Source organism: Salmo trutta, unplaced genomic scaffold, assembly GCF_901001165.1.
Source record: "Salmo trutta unplaced genomic scaffold, fSalTru1.1, whole genome shotgun sequence".
NCBI lineage: Eukaryota > Metazoa > Chordata > Actinopteri > Salmoniformes > Salmonidae > Salmo > Salmo trutta.
In genome coordinates, this window is record NW_021822472.1 from 6,416 (window position 1) to 25,978 (window position 19,563).

Sequence of the window (19,563 nt, forward strand, 5' to 3'; positions counted from 1 at the left end):
TGTTGCATATACTGTGAACTGTTTTATCAACTTTTACAACCTGTTTTGAATTGAACCTTTTATTAACCTGCGTGTTGTTGCTACAGGAGATGAATGATGTAGGGTTCTGATGGGTGTTGTCCGTCCTTGTTGCAGTGGGTTGATAGTTCCTGAGCGCTACGGCAACGAGACGGTTCCGGAAGTGGTGTCACAGTCTGGTTATGCCCCTCCTCCACTTCTTCAGCGACGCTGCTTATAACCTGACCGGCTTCAACATCTCATATAGGTAACCTTTAACCCCTGTCCTCTAACCTTTAACCCCTGACCTATAACCCTTAAAACCTCTGACCCTTAACCTCTAACCCTTAACCTCTGACCCTAAACCTCTAACCCTTAACCTCTAACCCTTAACCTCTTACCCTTAACCTCTGACCCTTAACCTCTAACCCGTAACCTCTAACCCTTAACCTCTGACCCTTAACCTCTGACCCTTAACCCCTGTCCTCTAACCCTTAACCTCTGACCCTTACCCCTTAATAAACCTCTGACCCTTAACCTCTGACCCTTAACTTCTAACCCTTACCCTCTGACCCTTAACCTCTGACCCTTATCCCCCAACCCTTAACCTCTGACCCATAACCTCTAACCCTTAACCTCTAACCCTTAACCTCTAACCCTTTATCCCTGACCCTATAACCAGTGTTCAATGTTTCATACAGGTAACCCTTTTAGCCCTGACCTCTAATCCCTGAGCTTATAACCTAACCGTGTTTAACATCTCATTCAGTTTGGCCTCGTAGGGCCTCTTCTTAGTAACAGGTGAGTCTGGCCTCGTAGGGCCTCTTCTTAGTAACATGGGAATCTGGCCCTCGTAGGGCCTCTTCTTAGTAACAGGTGAGTCTGGCCTCGTAGGTCCTCTTCTTAGTAACAGGTGAGTCTGGCCTCGTAGGGCCTCTTCTTAGTAACAGGGGAACCTGGCCTCGTAGGGCCTCTTCTAAGTAACAGGTGAACCTGGCCTCGTAGGGCCTCTTCTTAGTAACAGGGGAACCTGGCCTCGTAGGGCCTCTTCTTAGTAACAGGGGAATCTGGCCTCTTCTTAGTAACAGGGGAATCTGGCCTCGTAGGGCCTCTTCTAAGTAACAGGGGAATCTGGCCTCTTCTTAGTAACATGGGAACCTGGCCTCTTCTAGTAACAGGTGAGTCTGGCCTCGTAGGGCCTCTTCTTAGTACAGGGGAACCTGGCCTCTTCTTAGTAACAGGGGAATCTGGCCTCGTAGGGCCCTCTTCTTAGTAACAGGGGAACCCTGGCCTCGTAGGGCCTCTTCTTAGTAACATGGAATCTGGCCTCGTAGGGCCTCTTCTTAGTAACAGGGGAACCTGGCCTCGTAGGGCCTCTTCTTAGTAACAGGGGAACCTGGCCTCGTAGGGCCTCTTCTTAGTAACAGGGGAACCTGGCCTCTTCTTAGTAACAGGGGAACCTGGCCTCTTCTTAGTAACAGGGGAATCTGGCCTCGCAGGGCCTTTTCTTAGTAACAGGGGAATCTGGCCTCGTAGGGCCTCTTCTTAGTAACAGGGGAACCTGGCCTCGTAGGGCCTCTCTTAGTACAGGTGAGTCTGGCCTCGTAGGGCCTCTTCTTAGTAACAGGGGAACCTGGCCTCGTAGGGCCTCTTCTTAGTAACAGGTGAGTCTGGCCTCGTAGGGCCTCTTCTTAGTAACAGGTGAGTCTGGCCTCGTAGGGCCTCTCTTAGTAACAGGGAACTTGGCCTCGTAGGGCCTCTTCTTAGTAACATGGGAATCTGGCCTCTTCTTAGTAACAGGGGAACCTGGCCTCGTAGGGCCTCTTCTTAGTAACAGGGGAACCTGGCCTCGTAGGGCCTCTTCTTAGTAACATGGCCAGCCAGTAGCTACAGTAGCTCTTTACCAAAAGAGGAAAAGTGCCACTTTGTTTTGTAAACTGGATTGCTAAATATAAATGGAAGTAGCAGAAGAGAGAGCAAAGTTAGTTACCAGGCTAGTTAACCAGCCTAGTTAACCAGGCTAGTTAACCAGGCTTGTTAACCAGGCTAGTTAACCAGGCTTGTTAACCAGCTAGTTAACCAGGCTAGTTAACCAGCGTGTTACCAGGCTAGTTGTAACCAGGCTGGTTAAACCAGGCTAGTTAACCAGGCTAGTCTAACCTAGGGTAGTTTTAACCAGGCCTAGTTAACCAGGCTTGTTAACCCCGGCTAGTTAACCAGGCTTGTTAACCTTACGAACCGCTAGTTTAACCAGGGCTAGTTAACCAGGCTAGTTAAACAGGGTAGTTCACCAGGCTTTGTTAACCCGGGCTAGTTAACCAGGCTTGTAACCCGGGCTAGTTAACCCAGGCTAGTTAACCAGGCTAGTTAACCAGGGTAGTTAACCAGGCTAGTTACCAGGCTTGTTACCCGGCTAGTTAACCCGGCTAGTTAACCAGGCTAGTTAACCAGCTTTGTTAACCAGGCTTGTTAACCATGCTTGTAACCAGGCTAGTTAACCAGGCTTGTTAGCCTTGACCCCCAAACATCTTTGAAGGGCACGACACAAAACTACCCAGAGTTCTGTATGGGTACTTTGCCCCCCGTCGCCAATGATGATACGACTCAAGTTGTGCTGAGAAAACGGATAAAAGAAAGTGCCTCGGGTCTGTTTTTGTCTCTGTGATGTTTCAAAGAGCCCAGAGCCAAAACATCAAACTGTACGACTGCTGCTGCTGCCCGAACAACATGAAACAGAACCTCAACCTCTTCTTGTCGACTGTCTCGCTCCAAAGTATTACGTTCTCAGGAGTTTGCTCTAGTTATCCCAGCTTTCAATCCCTCATTGCCTGTAATTGTTCTACGTTGTGCAGTATTTGATGTTTGTAGAGTTTTATATTATAAACCCCTTTGTCTTTTCATTAGCATACGGAATTAAACTTGAAACGGTCAGTGAGTATATTTTATGTACCTTCTAATCTCATCCATCGTTCTCTTCTCCTACCCCTCGTCTTGTTTTTATCTCTCTCTCTTTCCCCCCTTTCACCTCTCTCTTCCTCCCCCCCTCCCCCCTTCACCCCCCCTCACCTCTCTCTCTCCCCCACCACCCTCCTCCCCCGTTCTCACTCACCCCCCTTCTCGCTTCCGCTCCCCCCTTCACCTCTCGCTTCCTCCCCCGTTCAATCCACACCCCCTTCTTCGCGCTCCTCTCTCCCCCCTTCATCAACCTGCGCTCTTCCTCCCCCTTCACCTCTCCCCCCCTTCTCCTCGCTCCCCCCCCAACCCCACTGCAAACTCCGCGTCACCTCTCTCTTCCTCCTCGCTTCCCCCTCGCCCCCCTTCCCTCTCCCCCCTTCTCTTACTCCCTCCTCTCCCCCCCCCCCCCCTTCTGCCCGCCCACTTCTCCCCCCTTCTCCCCCCCTCCTCCCCCCCTTCTCGGTCCCCCCCTTCCTCTTCCCCCCCCTCTCCTCTCACTCTTCTCTCCCCCCTCTCCTCTCTCTCCCCTCTCCTCCGGGCCCCACCCCCCTTATCCGCCCCCCTCTCCTCTCCCTCTCCTCTCCCCCACCGCCCGTCTCCCCCCCTTCTCCCCCCTCCTCCCCTCCCCCCTCCTCCTCTGCCCCCCTCCGCTTCTTCCCCCCCTCTCCTCTCCCCCTTCATCCTCTCTCTTCCTCTCCCCACCCCCCCCGTCTCCGTCCCCCCCTGCACCCTCTCTCCTTCCTCCCCCCTTCTCCTCTCTTCCCCCCACCCCCCCCTTCACCTCCCCCCCTTCTCCTCCCCCCCCCTCCTCTCCCCCCCTCCTCTCTCTCTCCCTCCCCCCCCTCCTCTCCCCCCCCTCCTCTCCCCCCCTCCTCTCCCACCCCGCTCATCTCTCATTCCCTCCCCCCCTCCTCTCCCCCCCCCTCCTCTCTTTCCCTCCCCCCCTTCCTCTCCCCCCCTCCCCCAGGGTGAATACATGTCCTAACAACTGTTCAGGCCGAGGGGAGTGTCGCGTTGGGAACTCAACAGGTGCTGTTTATTGTGACTGTGAATCCAATTGGAAGGGCGAGGCCTGTGATGTCCCGTACTGCCTGTCAGACTGTGGTTGGCCTGACAGGGGACACTGCCTTCAGGACACAAAGACATGTCGATGCCAACCTGGGTGGCAAGGTGGGCACAGTCTCTATCTAACTACTGATACACACGTGTGCGTATGTTTGTGACATATTTCCCTATTTTTTTTTCCTACACACTATTAGTTTGACTTACCTCCATATTGTTGTTGAATGCCTCGTTAAAACAGCCATCGTCATGGAAACACATCGGCAATGACCTTCCAGTCAATGATGTATTCATTTGACTATTGTACTGTCAACAGTTTAATTCCAACATTAGGCCAAAACAAATACCCGCTGTTCATATCCCTGGGCTAATACATTACCTATTAACGAGCTGGTATTGTCCTTCACTGAAAGGAAAGGGTGAGAGCGTCACAAATGGCTCCCTATGGACCTTGGTCTAAAGTAGTGCACTATATAGGAGTTATGGTGCCATTTGGGATACAACCTGATTTATTCCAGAGGTGTTTCCCTCCTGTCCTTTTATTGACTGAGTGAACAGAGAGATACTGTTTATCTATAATACTAAGGAATGTAGCCTATAATACCAGCTGTATCTATAATACTAAGGAATGTAGCCTATAATACCAGCTGTATCTGTAATACTAAGGAATGTAGCCTATAATACCACGCTGTATCTATAATACTAAGGAATGTAGCCTATAATACCAGCTGTATCTATAATACTACGGAATGTAGCCTATAATACCAGCTGTATCTATAATACTAAGGAATGTAGCCTATAATACCAGCTGTATCTATAATACTAAGGAATGTAGCCTATAATACCAGCTGTATCTATACTACTAAGGAATGTAGCCTATAATACCAGCTGTATCTATAATACTAAGGAATGTAGTCTATAATACCAGCTGTATCTATAATACTAAGGAATGTAGTCTATAATACCAGCTGTATCTATAATACTAAGGAATGTAGCCTATAATACCAGCTGTATCTATAATACTAAGGAATGTAGCCTATAATACCAGCTGTATCTATAATACTAAGGAATGTAGCCTATAATACCAGCTGTATCTATAATACTAAGGAATGTAGCCTATAATACCAGTTGTATCTATAATACTACGGAATGTAGCCTATAATACCAGCTGTATCTATAATACTAAGGAATGTAGTCTATAATACCAGCTGTATCTATATACTAAGGAATGTAGCCTATAATACCAGCTGTATCTATAATACTAAGGAATGTTAGTCTATAATACCAGCTGTATCTATAATACTAAGGAATGTAGTCTATAATACCAGCTGTATCTATAATACTAAGGAATGTAGTCTATAATACCAGCTGTATCTATAATACTAAGGAATGTAGCCTATAATACCAGCTGTATCTATAATACTACGGAATGTAGCCTATAATACCAGCTGTATCTATAATACTACGGAATGTAGCCTATAATACCAGCTGTATCTATAATACTAAGGAATGTAGCCTATAATACCAGCTGTATCTATAATACTAAGGAATGTAGTCTATAATACCAGCTGTATCTATAATACTAAGGAATGTAGTCTATAATACCAGCTGTATCTGTAATACTAAGGAATGTAGTCTATAATACCAGCTGTATCTATAATACTAAGGAATGTAGCCTATAATACCAGCTGTATCTATAATACTAAGGAATGTAGCCTATAATACCAGCTGTATCTATAATACTAAGGAATGTAGTCTATAATACCAGCTGTATCTATAATACTAAGGAATGTAGCCTATAATACCAGCTGTATCTATAATACTAAGGAATGTAGCCTATAATACCAGCTGTATCTATAATACTAAGGAATGTAGCCTATAATACCAGCTGTATCTATATTACTAAGGAATGTAGCCTATAATACCAGCTGTATCTATAATACTAAGGAATGTAGCCTATAATACCAGCTGTATCTATAATACTAAGGAATGTAGCCTATAAGTACCAGCTGTATCTATAATACTAAGGAATGTAGCCTATAATACCAGCTGTATCTATAATACTAAGGAATGTAGCCTATAATACCAGCTGTATCTATAATACTACGGAATGTAGCCTATAATACCAGCTGTATCCTATAATACTAAGGAATGTAGTCTATAATACCAGCTGTATCTATAATACTAGGAATGTAGCCTATAATACCAGCTGTATCTATAATACTAAGGAATGTAGCCTATAATACCAGCTGTATCTATAATACTAAGGAATGTAGCCTATAATACCAGCTGTATCTATAATACTACGGAATGTAGTCTATAATACCAGCTGTATCTATAATACTAAGGAATGTAGTCTATAATACCAGCTGTATCTATAATACTAAGGAATGTAGCCTATAATACCAGCTGTATCTATAACACTAAGGAATGTAGCCTATAATACCAGCTGTATCTATAATACTAAGGAATGTAGCCTATAATACCAGCTGTATCTATAATACTACGGAATGTAGTCTATAATACCAGCTGTATCTATAATACTAAGGAATGTAGTCTATAATACCAGCTGTATCTATAATACTAAGGAATGTAGCCTATAATACCAGCTGTATCTATAACACTAAGGAATGTAGCCTATAATACCAGCTGTATCTAATACTAAGGAATGTAGCCTATAATACCAGCGTTTTCTTCTAGTCTTTTCATGCTTGCCAACTTTTTCTGTTCCAAAGACATTCTCCCGTGATGTCACCAGCCTTATTAATATTCTCCTGTACTATACCCCCGTTGTTTTGGTTTCTCTCCTTTTCCGGTCGTTAACCGTTCCTCAAAGGTGTTCAGTAGTGTTCCGTGGCATTCCGCAGCATCAGCCGTGTAATTGGTGTCATTAACCTACCTGTCTACCAGGCTACCACGACTCCTACCTTTTTAATTACATATTTTCAAAAGTCACACTTGTAAAAAATCACAGTGTCGTAACTGGACAACAGAAGACTGGAGAGAGACGTTTTAATCATCTGTATGCATATTGATGCTGTATGAGACTCCACTAACCTAAAGGGCCGTGAGACTGTGTCCAACAGTACATTAATATACTAGCTGGCCGTCAGGTGTTTTTCATTGTGAATACGTGACTCACCAGCTGAATTTCAGGCCCATGTAGCAACATTTAACTTTCGTAGAGACTCAGAGCTAGGGAATGGTGTATCGTGCACCGCATTCGAGAAACAACGTGGATGTAATTCTGATTTGAAAGTTGATATGTTTTGCTACAGCTACTGTCTACATCCATTCAGCGTCGTTCACACCCTCTAAAGCGTTAGTCTCACCCAGTCTCTTTAATGGATTCTCATTTGAGGCCATGTGCTAAACAGAGTGAGTAGTAAACAACCAACGTTTTCAAGACATAAAGTGGTGAAAGTAGTAGCTTACAATAAGGGAAAAACTCCAGGTAAAAATACACTTGATCTAGTCTTGGCCATTATCCGAATCTGACTTTGGTGCAGGTCTTGTTTTTGTTCACATTACCGTCTCTGGTAAACACACGCTGTAAAATCTACGTTGTATTTGTCACATGGACAGAATACAGAAGGTGTAAACGTTAAAGTGAAATGTTAACTTGCATATTAGCAATATCAACATTAAAACGTGTCCAGATATAAATATTTAATAGATATTAAATGATGCTTGGTCTAAATGGACGGGTCATGTGAAATAAAATACTATAAACCAAAGCCACATCTATCTAAGTGGACGGGTCACTATTATCTAGACATTTAGACACGTTCATGAAATACATTAAAATGCTAAGTTGATTTACAGATGGAATACACATATGTTATTATTAAGGCACATGAAAATTCACATGTTGCAGAAGGCATTTTTTGCCCCATAATGCATTTTGATAAAACAAAAAAATAATATATACACTGCTCAAAAAAATAAAGGGAACACTAAAATAACACATCCTAGATCTGAATGAATGAAATAATCTTATTAAATACTTTTTTCTTTACATAGTTGAATGTGCTGACAACAAAATCACACAAAATAATCAATGGAAATCCAATTATCAACCATGGAGGTCTGGATTTGGAGTCACACTCAAAATTAAAGTGGAAACCACACTACAGGCTGATTCAACTTTGATGTAATGTCCTTAAAACAAGTCAAAATGAGGCTCAGTAGTGTGTGTGGCCTCCACGTGCCTGTATGACCTCCCTACAACGCCTGGGCATGCTCCTGATGAGGTGGCGGATGGTCTCCTGAGGGATCTCCTCCCAGACCTGGACTAAAGCATCCACCAACTCCTGGACAGTCTGTGGTGCAAGGTGGATGGAGCGAGACATGATGTCCCAGATGTGCTCAATTGGATTCAGGTCTGGGGAATGGGCGACCAGTCCATAGCATCAATGCCTTCCTCTTGCAGGAACTGCGGACACACTCCAGCCACATGAGGTCTAGCATTGTTTTGCATTAGGAGGAACCCAGGGCTAACCGCACCAGCATATGGTCTCACAAGGGGTCTGAGGATCTCATCTCGGTACCTAATGGCAGTCAGGCTACCTCTGGCGAGCACATGGAGGGCTGTGCGGCCCCCCCAAAGAAATGCCACCCCACAACCATGACTGACCCACCGCCAAATCGGTCATGCTGGAGGATGTTGCAGGCAGCAGAACGTTCTCCACGGCGTCTCCAGACTCTGTCACGTCTGTCACATGTGCTCAGTGTGAACCTGCTTTCATCTGTGAAGAGCACAGGGCGCCAGTGGCGAATTTGCCAATCTTGGTGTTCTCTGGGAAATGCCAAACGTCCTGCACGGTGTTGGGCTGTAAGCACAACCCCCACCTGTAGACGCCGGGCCCTCATAACCACCCTCATGGAGTCTGTTTCTGACCGTTTGAGCAGACACATGCACATTTGTGGCCTGCTGGGAGGTCATTTTGCAAGGCTCTCACAGTGCTCCTCCTGCTCCTCCTTGCACAAAGGCGGAGGTAGCAGTCCTGCTGCTGGGTTGTTGCCCTCCTACGGCCTCCCTCCACGTCTCCTGATGTACTGGCCTGTCTCCTGGTAGCGCCTTCATGCTCTGGACACTACGCTGACAGACACAGCAAAACCTTCTTGCCACAGCTCGCATTGATGTGCCATCCTGGATGAGCTGCACTACTGAGCCACTTGTGTGGGGTTGTAGACTCCGTCTCAGGCTACCACTAGAGTGAAAGCAACCGCCAAGCATTCAAAAGTGACCAAAACAATCAGCCAGGAAGCATAGGAACTGAGAAGTGGTCTGTGGTCCCCACCTGCAGAACCAGTCGTTTATTGGGGGTGTCTTGCTAATTGCCTATAATTTCCACCTGTTGTCTATTCCATTTGCACAACAGCATGTGAACTTTATTGTCAATCAGTGTTGCTTCCTAAGTGGACAGTTTGATTTCACAGAAGTGGGATTGACTTGGAGTTACATTGTGTTGTTTAAGTGTTCCCTTTATTTTTTTGAGGCAGTATATATATATATATATATATATAGAGACATTTGATCATATATATCATCAAATGTCTCTCCTGTGAAGTAGTGATGTGTGACATCCGCCTAGCTTCCTGAAAACGACTCACATATTAAGATAAAGTGAAATTCGCTGAGTTTTTAGGCTGAGTTTTAGGCTGAGTTTTAGGCTGAGTTTCTAGGCTCACCTTAGATGATTCTCCTGGCAATAGATGGTGTCTGCAAAATGACTGCAATAAAAGACATACAGAGATCAAAGGATCATAATAAAATTGGACAAAAATAAACTTTTTTTTTTCTCCCCCCTGTGAAGTTTATGAAGACCAATAAGGAAGTCAAACTCTTGAAAATCGTCTCTCCCAACAGGTCCAGACTGCTCTGTGACCGTCCCGGCCAACTCTTCATTCTGCAGCGGGAAGAATACCCTGAGCCGGGGCTGGCCAGGGCTTCCCACAAGGCCGTAGTGGATCAGGGGATCATGTGGGTTATCGGGGGTTATGTTTTTCAACTCCTCAGACTACCAGATGGTCAAAGCGTAAGTATTGGACGTCATTACATCACATATTAGCAAACTACTGCGACCAGCTTTGTACCAGGGACAATTGTTCCTTTCTGGCTTGAAGGATCTTTTTTTTCTGTCGAAACGCGCTTTTAAATGGATAGTTCAAGATTTGGGCAATGAAGCCCATTTTCTACTTACCCAAAGTCAGATGAATTCATGTAATCCCATTTTGAAGGAAGTTGCTAACTAGCATTGCACAGTGACTGGAAGTCTATGGGAACAGCTAGCATGCTGTTCCCATAGACTTCTAATCATTGCACTAATGCTAGTTAGCAATGGCTCGCAAAACTACCTTCAAGTTGGGGGAAGTAGATAAAGGGCTTAACCCTGCGAGACCCCAAATTTGCCAAAATGCAACGCTGTCTAATTTCATCCTGTACAGGTCCTAAGCTAAAGACTCATGTTAACATACAATGCACATTTCCTTAGACCACCACCAACTAGCATTAGCACAGTGACTGGAAGTCTATGGGAACAGCTAGCATGCACATTTCCTTAGACCCAAATGTAACTCTTAGTAGTATTTGTTGTGTGTCAGTATGATTATTAAAGCGTCAGTAGCCTCTAAAACAGAACCATCGATGGCTGAAAGGGTTGCCATACACAGGGTAAGAATAATACCTTTATTTAACTCGACAAGTCAGTTAAAAACAAATTAAAATCTTATTTACAATGGCAGCCTATCCAGCCAAACCAGGACGATGCTGGCCGCGAATTACAATCGGCGGCCGGTTGTGGTACGGCCTGGAATAGAACCAGTGTGTCTGTAGTGACGCCTCTAGCCCGGAGGATGCCAGTGCCTTAGACCGCTGAACCAGGGTCTGTAGTGACGCCTCCAGCCGCTGAACCAGGGTCTGTAGTGACGCCTCCGCACTGAGGTGCAGTACCTTAGAAGCTGAACCAGGGTCTGTAGTGACGCCTCCAGCCGCTGAACCAGGGTCTGTAGTGACGCCTCCAGCACTGAGATGCAGTACCTTAGACCGCTGAACCAGGGTCTGTAGTGACGCCTCCAGCACTGAGATGCAGTGCCTTAGACCGCTGAACAAGGGTCTGTAGTGACGCCTCCAGCCGCTGAACCAGGGTCTGTAGTGACGCTTCTAGCACTGAGATGCCAGTGCCTTAGACCGCTGCGCCACTCAGAAGCTCATATTGATAGACAAATAAGTTTCCTTTCCAAATACTGCAAATACGGACAACCATTTACTCCAGGAGTAACTGTGATGTTCCCTCTACACTTCAAAAGAGCAAAAATGTATATATTTTCAAAACAAGGTGTGGTTTATTAGTTCAGAATACTGCCATTGACGACCATTCAGAATACTGCCATTGACGACCATTCAGAATACTGCCATTGACGACCATTCAGAATACTGCCATAGACGACCATTCAGAATACTGCCATTGAAGACCATTCAGAATACTGCCATTGACGACCATTCAGAATACTGCCATTGACGACCATTCAGAATACTGCCATTGAAGACCATTCAGAATACTGCCATTGACGACCATTCAGAATACTGCCATTGAAGACCATTCAGAATACTGCCATAGACGACCATTCAGAATACTGCCATTGAAGACCATTCAGAATACTGCCATTGAAGACCATTCTTTTTATTCTAAAGCAGTAAGATGGGTTATCTCTCCAAATGAAACCAGAAGGAAATAGAAACCAAATAGATGTTCTTCATACATAGAAAACCCACAAAATAAACTCAGCAAAAAAAAGAAATGTCCCTTTTTCAGGACCCTGTCTTTCGAAGATAATTCGTAAAAATCCAAATAACTTCACAGATCTTCATTGTAAAGGGTTTAAACACTGTTTCCCATGCTTGTTCAATGAACCATAAACAGTTAATGAACATGCACCTATGGAACGGTCGTTAAGACACTAACAGTTTACAGACGGTAGGTAATTAAGGTCACAGTTATGAAAACTTAGGACACTAAAGAGGCCTTTCTACTGACTCTGAAAAACACCAATAGAAAGATGCCCAGGGTCCCTGCTCATCTGCGTGAACGTGCCTTAGGCATGCTGCAAGAAGGCATGAGGACTGCAGATGTGGCCAGGGCAATAAATTGCAATGTCCGTACTGTGAGACGCCTAATACAGCACTACAGGGAGACAGGAGGGACAGCTGATCATCATCGCAGTGGCAGACCACGTGTAACAACACCTGCACAGGATCGGTACATCCGAACATCACACCTGCGGGACAGGTACAGGATGGCAACAACAACTGCCCGAGTTACACCAGGAACGCACAATCCCTCCATCAGTGCTCAGACTGTCCTCAATAGGCTGAGAGAGGCTGGACTGAGGGCTTGTAGGCCTGTTGTAAAAGAGGTCCTCACCAGACATCACCAGCAACAACGTCGCCTATGGGCACAAACCCACCTTCGCTGGACCAGACAGGACTGGCAAAAAGTGCTCTTCACTGACGAGTCGCGGTTTTGTCTCACCAGGGGTGATGGTTGGATTTGCGTTTATCGTCGAAGGAATAAGCTTTACACCGAGGTCTGTACTCTGGAGCGGGATCGATTTGGAGGTGGAGGGTCCGTCATGGTCTGGGGAGGTGTGTCACAGCAACATCGGACTGAGCTTGTTGCCATTGCAGGCAATCTCAACGCTGTGCGTTACAGGGAAGACATCCTCCTCCCTCATGTGGTACCCTTCCTGCAGGCTCATCCTGATATGACCCTCCAGCATGACAATGCTACCAGCCATACTGCTCGTCAGTGTTCTGTCATGGCCAGCGAAGAGCCCGGATCTCAATCCCATTGAGCACGTCTGGGACCTGTTGGATCGGAGGGCGAGGGCTAGGGCCATTCCCCCCAGAAATGTCCGGGAACTTGCAGGTGCCTTGGTGGAAGAGTGGGGTAACATCTCACAGCAAGAACTGGCAAATCTGGTGCGGTCCATGAGGAGGAGATGCACTGCAGTACTTAATGCAGCTGGTGGCCACACCAGATACTGACTGTTACTTTTGATTTTGACCCCCCCCATTTGTTCAGGGACACATTATTCAATTTCTGTTAGTCATATTTCTGTGGAACTTGTTCAGTTTATGTCTCAGTTGTTGAATCTTGTTATATTCATACAAATATTTATACATGTTAAGTTTACTGACAATAAACGTAGTTGACAGTGAGACGACGTTTCTTTTTTTGCTGAGTTTAGTTGATCATTTTAAATGTTGTTGATAGCGAAATACAACAATTTGGATCAATCAATTTATCTATTTTAGATAAAATATGATTTCATTTCAGATGTTTCATTAGATCATATTTCCTGCACATGTCAATGTTTTTGATACATTTTGATGTTATTTTTTATAGGATTTCAGTTTTCCTGACTATTTAACAGTCTGACAGCCTTGAGATAGAAGCTGTTTTTCAGTCTCTCGGTTCCAGCTTTGATGCACCTGTACTGACCTCGCCTTCTGGATGATAGCGGGGTGAACAGGCAGTGGCTCGGGTGGTTGTTGTCCTTGATGATCTTTTTGGCCTTCCTGTGACATCAGGTGGTTGTAGGTGTCCTGGAGGGCAGGTAGTTTGCCCCCGGTAATGAGTTGGGCTCACCTCACTACCCTCGTCCGCGGTTGCGGACGGTGCAATTAGCCTCTCAAAGTACTTCATGGTGACAGAAGTGATTGCTACGGGGGCGATAGTCATTTAGGTCAGTTACCACGAACATACAGCCACCATCATCTCTGTACAGTACAGTGGCGTGTATCAGTTATGTTTCAGATATATTTTGTAGTAGAATTTCTTTACAAAAGTCATCAGAAGTGACCTTACAGTCGTTCAACAAAAAGATTATCCTGGGGGGTGGGCATGCCACCGGACCTCTTGCCCCCAGCAGATGCTAACTCAATGGAGAATATTATTTTAGTCCAGGATTATGCTCAATTTGTGTCCAGGAAATGAACCCATAATGTAACCAAACACTACTTGGCCTACCTGGGTCTGGCCTACCTGGGTCTGGCCTACCTGGGTCTGGCCTACCTGGGTCTGGCCTACCTTTGTCTGGCCTACCTGGGTCTGGCCTACCTGGGTCTGGCCTACCTGGGTCTGGCCTACCTGTGTCTGGCCTACCTGGGTCTGGCCTACCTGGGTCTGGCCTACCTGTGTCTGGCCTACCTGGGTCTGGCCTACCTGGGTCTGGCCTACCTGGGTCTGGCCTACCTGGGTCTGGCCTACCTGTGTCTGGCCTGTGATGCTTTTTTGTTCCTGAACTTCTCTCTCTCTCATCTCCTCCCAGGTATAACCTCAGCTCCCAGCGCTGGCTGTCTCTCAACCTCTCTGTCAACTCAGTCATCGGACGATACGGACACTCTCTGGCACTACATGAGGTATGGGCTCTAGGGACATAGTGGTTCATCTGTAGTAATATTGAAGTATGGGCTCTAGGGACATAGTGGTTCATCTGTAGTAATATTGAGGTATGGGCTCTAGGGACATAGTGCTTCATCTGTAGTAATATTGAAGTATGGGCTCTAGGGACATAGTGGTTCATCTGTAGTAATATTGAGGTATGGGCTCTAGGGACATAGTGCTTCATCTGTAGTAATATCGAAGTATGGGCTCTAGGGACATAGTGGTTCATCTGTAGTAATATTGACAAAGTACTATTTAGTTGTCAATAGTAGAATACTTGTAGAATACACTTTCGCTAGGTTTGTCAGAAGCTTGACCTTTGGTCCTGACCTCAAACGACATCAATTCTCGAAGAATCTCTTTCACCCTGTGGTCGATGGCCTGTTAGTGCTTCTTCTCACCGTAATGTGTTGTGAGATGTAAGCTAACCTCTCGCTTCCCTGTGGCTCAGTTGGTAGAGTATGGTGTTTGCAACGCCAGGGTTGTGGGTTCGATTCCCACGGGGGACCAGTACAAAAAAAAAAAATGCATGAAAATGAAATGTAGGCATTCACTACTGTAAGTTGCTCTGGATAAGAGCGTCTGATAAAAATGTAAAATGTTGTTGTGATAAGAGAGACCTAAGATATTGCCATCTATCCTTCTCCGTAATGTCATTTTATAACTTCTCATAACCTTTATTAACCTGTCCTCTCTAACATCCTGTTCTTCCTCTCTAACATCCTGTTCCTCCTCTCTAACATCCTGTTCCTCCTCTCTAACATCCTGTTCTTCCTCTCTAACATCCTGTTCCTCCTCTCTAACATCCTGTTCTTCCTCTCTAACATCCTGTTCCTCCTCTAACATCCTGTTCTTCCTCCTCTCTAACATCCTGTTCCTCCTCTTCTAACATCCTGTTCTTCCTCTCTAACATCCTGTTCCTCCTCTCTAACATCCTGTTCCTCCTCTCTAACATCCTGTTCTTCCTCTCTAACATCCTGTTCTTCCTCTCTAACATCCTGTTCTTCCTCTCTAACATCCTGTTCCTCCTCTCTAACATCCTGTTCTTCTCTCTAACATCCTGTTCCTCCTCTCTAACATCCTGTTCCTCCTCTCTAACATCCTGTTCCTCCTCCTCTCTAACATCCTGTTCCTCCTCCTCTAATATCATGTTCCTCCTCTCTAACATCCTGTTCTTCCTCTCTAACATCCTGTTCCTCCTCTCTAACATCCTGTTCCTCCTCTCTAACATCCTGTTTTTCCTCTCTAACATCCTGTTCCTCCTCTCTAACATCCTGTTCTTCCTCTCTAACATCCTGTTTTTCCTCTCTAACATCCTGTTCCTCCTCCTCTCTAACATCCTGTTCCTCCTCCTCTAACATCCTGTCCTCCTCTCTAACATCCTGTTCTTCCTCTCTAACATCCTGTTTTTCCTCTCTAACATCCTGTTCCTCCTCTCTAACATCCTGTTCCTCCTCTTCTAACATCCTGTTCCTCCTCTTCTAACATCCTGTTCTTCCTCCTCTAACATCCTGTTCCTCCTCTCTAACATCCTGTTCTTCCTCTCTAACATCCTGTTTTTCCTCTCTAACATCCTGTTCCTCCTCTCTAACATCCTGTTCTTCCTCTCTAACATCCTGTTTTTCCTCTCTAACATCCTGTTCCTCCTCTCTAACATCCTGTTCCTCCTCTCTAACATCCTGTTCCTCCTCGCTAACATCCTGTTCTTCCTCCTCTAACATCCTGTTCCTCCTCCTCTCTAAACCAGGGAAAGATCTACATGTACGGAGGGAAGATAGACTCTACTGGCAACGTGACCAGCCAGTTGTGGGCGTTCCACATCCAGAAACCAGACCTGGGTGTTCCTCTCCGCCCGAGCCCATGAACAGTGGGCCGTGGTGGGACACTCTGCCCACGTGGTGCCCCCCCTGTTGAAGGGGGGTAGTCCAGTCATGCTGGTGCTGTTCGGACACTGTCCTCTATACGGGTACATCAGCCAGGTGCAGGAGTACAACTTTGGTGAGTGCGACTGTGACCATATATGGGTGTTCCTGTATTCAACTGTTGGTCTTGTAGATTTACCAGCACCCTATAAACAGATTGTATATTGTTGTTCTTAACCCCCTCTGTTATGAAGTATCATTTCATATACACTATATATACAAAAGTATGTGGAAACCCCTTCAAATTAGTGGGTTCGGCTTTTTCAGCCAGTTGCTGACAGGTGTATAAAATCGAGCACACGGCCATGCAATCTCCATAGACAACCATTGTCAGTAGAATGGCCCTTAGTGAAGAGCTCAGTGACTTTCAATGTGGCAGCGTCAGAGGATCAATGTTGGAAAAAAGTACTCAATTGTCCCACTTGAGTGAAAGTAAAGATACCTTAATAGAAAATGACTCAAGTAAAAGTGAAAGTCGCCCAGTGAAATACTACTTGAGTATAAGTCTAAAAGTATTTGGGTTTTAAATATACTTTAGTGTTAAGATAAATGGAATTCCTAAAATGTACTTAAGTATCAAAAGTAAAAGTATAAACCCTTTAAAATTCCTTATATATATATATAATTTTTTTGACAGATAGCAAGGGGGCACACTCCAACACTCAGACATAATTTACAAACGAAGTGTTTGTGTTTAGTGAGTTCTCCAGATCAGAGGCAGTAGGGATGACCAGGGATGTTCTCTGTTTAGTAAGTCCTCCAGATCAGAGGCAGTAGGGATGACCAGGGATGTTCTCTGTTTAGTGAGTCCTCCAGATCAGAGGCAGTAGGGATGACCAGAGATGTTCTCTGTTTAGTGAGTCCTCCAGATCAGAGGCAGTAGGGATGACCAGGGATGTTCTCTGTTTAGTGAGTCCTCCAGATCAGAGGCAGTAGGGATGACCAGGGATTGTTCTCTGTTTAGTGAGTCCTCCAGCTCAGAGGCAGTAGAGATGACCAGGGATGTTCTCTGTTTAGTGAGTCCTCCAGATCAGAGGCAGTAGGGATGACCAGGGATGTTCTCTGTTTAGTGAGATCCTCCAGATCAGAGGCAGTAGGGATGACCAGGGATGTTCTCTGTTTAGTGAGTCCTCCAGATCAGAGGCAGTAGGGATGACCAGGGATGTTCTCTGTTTAGTGAGTCCTCCAGATCAGAGGCAAGTAGGGATGACCAGGGAGGTTCTCTGTTTAGTGAGTCCTCCAGATCAGAGGCAGTAGGGATGACCAGGGATGTTCTCTGTTTAGTGAGTCCACCAGATCAGAGGCAGTAGGGATGACCAGGGATGTTCTCTGTTTAGTGAGTCCTCCAGACCAGAGGCAGTAGGGATGACCAGGGATGTTCTCTGTTTTGTGAGTCTCCAGATTAGAGGCAGTAGGGATGACCAGGGATGTTCTCTGTTTAGTGAGTCCTCCAGATTCAGAGGCAGGTAGGGATGACCAGCGATGTTCTCTGTTTAGTAAGTCCTCCAGATCAGAGGGCAGTAGGGATGACCAGGGATGTTCTCTGTTTAGTAAGTCCTCCAGATCAGAGGCAGTAGGGATGACCAGGGATGTTTCTCTGTTTAGTAAGTCCTCCAGATCAGAGGCAGTAGGGATGACCAGGGATGTTCTCTGTTTAGTGAGTCCTCCAGATCAGAGGCAGTAGGGATGACCAGGGATGTTTTCTTGATAGGTGTGTCAATTGGACCAAGTACTTTGGGGTGTCAGGGGAAAATGTATGGAGTAAAAAGTACATTATTTTCTTTCGGAATGTAGTGAAGTAAAATCTAAATGGTAAAGTACAGATACCAAAATAACGACTTGCACTGCTAGAGCTGCCCCCGGTCAACTGTAAGTGCTGTTATTGTGAGGTGGGAAACGTCTAGGAGCAACAACGGCTCAAGCGCGAAGTTGGTAGGCCACATAATCACAACAGATCGGGGCCGCCAAGTGCTGAGTCGCTTAGCGCGTAAAAATAGTCTGTCCTCGGTTGCAACACTCACTACTGAGTTCCAAACTGCCTCTGGAAGCAACGTCCGCACAGTAGCTGTTCATCGGGAGCTTCATGAAATGGGTTTCCATGGTCGAGCAGCCGCACACAAGCCTACGATCACCATGCACAATGCCAAGCGTTGGCTGGAGTGGTGTAAAGCTCACCGCCATTGGACTCTAGAGTGAACGTGTTCTCTGGAGTGATGAATCACGCTTCACCATCTGGCAGTCTGACAAATCTGGGTTTGGCGGATGCCAGGAGAACACTACCTGCCCAAATGCATAGTGCCAACTGTAAAGTTTGGTGGAGGAGGAATAATGGTCTGGGGCTGTTTTTCATGGTTCGGTCTTGGCCCCTTAGTTCCAGTGAAGGGAATCATAACGCTACAGCATACAACGACATTCTAGAATATTCTGTGCTTCCAACTTTGTGGCAACAATTTGGAGAAGGACCTGTCCTTCTTTCAGCATGACAATGCCCCTGTGCACAAAGCGAGGTCCATACAGAAATGGTTTGTCGAGATCAGTGTGGAAACACTTGACTGGCCTGCACAGTGCCCTGACCTCAACCCCATCGAACGCCCAACCTCATTAATGCTCTTGTGGCTGAATGGAAGCAAGTCCCCTCAGCAATGTTCCATCATCTAGTGGAAAGCCTTCCCAGAATAGTGGAGGCTGTTATAGCAGCAAATGGGGGGGACCAACTCCATATTAATGCCTTCCCTGAAGAGTGGGAGGCTGTTATAGCAGCAAAGGGGGGGGACCAACTCCATATTAATGACTTCCCAGAAGAGTGGAGGCTGTTATAGCAGCAAAGGGGGGACCAACTACCCATATTAATGACCATGATTTTGGAATGACTTTTGGTCATGTAGTGTCTGAACACAGCCATACCAACACTAACCCAACCCTAACCCATACCTGACTAGACACATCCATAGACCAACCCATACCTGACTATACACAGCCATAACCAACCCATACCTGACTATAACAGCCATAACCAACCCATACCTGACTATAACAGCCATAACCAACCATACCTGACTATAACAGCCATAACCAACACATACCTGACTATACACAGCCATAACCACCCATACCTGACTATAACAGCCATAACCAACCCATACCTGACTATAACAGCCATAAACCGACCCTAACCC

At 45.7% G+C, this 19,563-nt stretch overlaps 2 long non-coding RNA genes across 2 annotated transcripts; both read left to right on the top strand.

Annotated features, from left to right (window-relative positions):
- Positions 1-204: 204 nt before the first annotated feature.
- On the top strand, positions 205-9,927 carry LOC115182370 (uncharacterized). The gene is made up of 3 exons (XR_003873725.1): positions 205-265; positions 3,920-4,122; positions 9,887-9,927. It is a non-coding gene; the product is annotated as an uncharacterized LOC115182370 (long non-coding RNA).
- A 94-nt stretch (positions 9,928-10,021) lies between these two features.
- LOC115182371 (uncharacterized) lies at positions 10,022-16,292 on the top strand. Its single transcript, XR_003873726.1, has 3 exons — positions 10,022-10,055; positions 14,350-14,440; positions 16,213-16,292. It is a non-coding gene; the product is annotated as an uncharacterized LOC115182371 (long non-coding RNA).
- Positions 16,293-19,563: the final 3,271 nt, after the last annotated feature.